We start from the raw sequence: 3,584 nt of genomic DNA on the forward strand, positions 1-3,584 counted from the left end.
TAACAACTCCCTGAAACTGCGGGCCAGAGGTAATAAGGGCATGATTGTCTTTAGCTGCGAAGATCATACATGATTAATAATTTACCAGGAACTTACTTTCACTTACTCAGAGCCTATAGGCTGCAAAGAGCCTTTAGAGATTGCTTTCCCACTGGTAAAACAGACTTCTCTCTATCTAGTTTCTTTCTGCCTTGTTACTATTATCATGTGGATTTTAATTTTGGTTTTTTAAATAGTGCAATCTTTTGTCAGTTATACATCCTGGCGTTAAAAATCTGGGTATCGTTTTCACATAAAAGAACTGTCAGCCACCTCATATGAATTGCTGCACAATGCATCATCACCTTTAAAACTCTCCTTGACATCCAAGCATTTGGAGTGTTGTAAAGATCTATCAAAGCGGTTATAATTGTGTTTTGGTGGTTGGGAGCCAAAGTGCAAGAAGAGAGAGACTTTCACGGGGAAGGTGGAGTGTGCTACCAAAGTAGCTTTAAAGGACACAACACGTTACCCTATAAAGTAAACATTCAGTGCACTTAACATTCCACCATGCCCGCTGGCAGCAGTGGAGAATTAAGGACCCAGTCCTGCAGCCTTTACTCACAGGAGTCCGATTGATTTCAAATGAGAATATGGGTGTTACTACGGATTACTCGTGTGAGTAAATTTGCAGGGCCTGGCTTTTCTTTCTGATGTGGTCATTATTTATTTTATTTAAGCTTCACATGATTGTATTGATGTAAAAAGGGAAAATAGGCAGCACAGGAACATATCAGGCGATAATACGTCTGTGCAATAGTACAAAGGGCAAAAGAAAATATCGCAGGAACCAAGAGAACAAGAAAATGGATGCTAATCATTTTGCTATCTTATGAAAAATGACAGACAGCTAATGAAACATTCAACGAGAAAAAACGACCCCACAACATATGATCCTATGACAATGATCAAAAATACCTTGGTCAGTTTTCTGGCTTTCTCACCCAGGAATTCCTTGCTGTAGTTGCACAAATGGATATCTATATAAAATTGTTCATTTATTTTCTAGTATTCATACTTTTTCTGTGATTTATTTGCTATGGTTCAGATTAAACTTCAAAAGGACAAGAGTTTGACAGATTTCATGTTTTCAGAGAATTTTTTGATGATTTACAAAACTTGCTATTAATTTACCCAAAAGCTTTTCTTAAGTTTACCATGTATGCGAGTTTATTTGTGCTGTATTAGAATAACTACTACACTTCATTTTTAAACGTCCAGTGGTTTCATTTCAGACAAATGTTTAACCAATTAAAAAGAAAGGAAAAAACCAGGAGAGCCCGAATTTAGTGTTGAGTGTTTCCGAGAAGTGCTGAAAACCCTCAGCTCTCATGAATATCTTTGTAAGCTGAGGACCATAGTACCTTCCCTAGAAGCACTACATCTTTCAGATCCGACCCAGAGGGAGTGCTGGAGAAGAAATTCATTCGAGGTCCTATGCTCTTGCCACCTATAGTAATGCCAGACCTCACACTGACTTCAGTGGGAGTGGGAATCAATCTTTAGGAGGGCAATTCTGCCGCCCTTACTCACACCAATAATCTTTACTCCAGTGAGTAAGCGATGCAGGATCCTATTTTTGTTGTTAGTCTGTCAGAATTATTTTTAGCTGAAGTGACGTTCGCTTCAGTGGAAGCGGGATCCTGACCTATTCCTTGTGTTGTATTGTTCCAGTTTAATAATCCACTGGTATGAAAAGATTGTCAAAAGCTATCCAAGTGTATTGTTTTAAATCAAGTCTAACCCGGTCGTTGTGCTTTGGAAGGCTTTCTCAGTACTACATTCCATAAAATAGTTTCTAATAGTTTTCAGGTAAAGCTTAACTTTAAATCCATCCCACTACCGCGTTTGCATACTGAGCTGACATAGTAACATCAAAAAACTGTCCCTCAGTAAACCCTAATTGCCTTGTTTGACCAGCATGGTGTTTGACGGTTCCATACTGTCTGTTTTGGTGGATTGCTTGCAGATAGGTTATTTACATTTCTCTACATGGATTTTGTTACATCTTCCTCATTATTTGCAATCTCAAATCTCAAAATCCTCATGATAAACAAGACAGATCCCCAAAGCAAAGCTTGATGTAACCAATTGGTAACCTCTTTCCATCGAGAGAAATGACCCTTTGCAGCCACCTGCTGTTTTTCAGCCTATTTTCCAAGCGCGTGCGCTCTCTCTCTCTCTGTGTTTCTCTCGGGTTTCTATAGCACCCAGCCCCGTAGTGGTTAGTCCTTCCTCCTCTATGGTGTTGTTCTCTACTTTGACCAAAAAATTCAAGTGTAAAACTTCAGGAGGTGTTGAGCAGATCTAATAGCTGCTGCCTTTTCCTTGTGTGCTTGGCGTACTATCTTTGAAGAATCCCATCAAACTAGTTAAACAAGCCCTGTCCTCTCATAAATCTACGTTGGCTGTCTCCAGTCAACATTATGTTTATCAACATTTTACCTCACTGAGTCCCAAATATTGTTTCTAATATGATACTCAGCTGCTGTTTGGATCATTTGTCGTTTTCTTTCCTGTGTGTTGTATTATTTTTCCAATTCCCGGGAACCAGCGAAGGTCTCCTGTAAATATAATTTAAGACTGCACTACGTTAACACATGTAAGTGTATGTTATATGAGCCAGATGTATTCAACGACTATAGAGACACCAGAATAGTGCAGAATCTTTCCATAACTATTTCCATTGTTTCATCCTAGTTGCGCCTAGCTAACTCCTCCCTATCCCATCAAAGCAAATTATTGCTGGCTGAAATTTTGTCATTGACTGCAATGGCAGTAAATTCCATCATCTCATGATCGTTTCTTAGCTGCTGTCCATCTTCAACCTCTTCTCTGGTTGGAGCTGCCTATCCGCTACAAAGAACTCACCACCAGCTTTTTAAACGAATTTGGTGTGTGTTTTATTTTCGTTTAAGCTGAGAAGCCCCGCGGTCCATATTGTGTCATTGATTTTTAAGTACAACTGCCAGTTGAAGCCAGTGGAACATTCTGCTTGCGAATCAATGGCACAATGTGATCCTAAGTGATCAGATGGAAATTCTCTGAACTGGCTAGTCATTATTTTTGTTGTTCCTTTAATTATCCTTTCAACTTCTGATTATTTTAATCGTGTCTCAGAACCATCCATTCCAGATGGTTTGTAAATGTCATCTATTATCAAATCATTGGTATATTATCAAAATTGCAACCTCTGAAGCCTTTACAATACCCATTTCCTATACTTCAGATAATGTTCCTGGATAGAACGAAGGAAAGGGGGAATATTACAACGTTGTATGTGGACACAGCGATATCGCTACACGTACAGGAGGTTTTTGACATTTTGTCTTTGAGCACCGCAATGCCCTCTTTGGTCACCGAAATCAATGGAGCCAATTTCATAGGAAAATCTGATAGTTTGAAATGAGAGAGCTCTGCTTATTAAAGCTGGTATCCAACGGTTTGTAGGCAGCAAATAAACAGTAGCTGCAGTTTCCTATCCTGGCTCGTAAGAAATCAACCCAAATCATTCCAAAATAGAAATAACGTGTTTGCGATGGAAA

Source organism: Trachemys scripta, chromosome 11, assembly GCF_013100865.1.
Source record: "Trachemys scripta elegans isolate TJP31775 chromosome 11, CAS_Tse_1.0, whole genome shotgun sequence".
NCBI classification, from domain to species: domain Eukaryota; kingdom Metazoa; phylum Chordata; order Testudines; family Emydidae; genus Trachemys; species Trachemys scripta.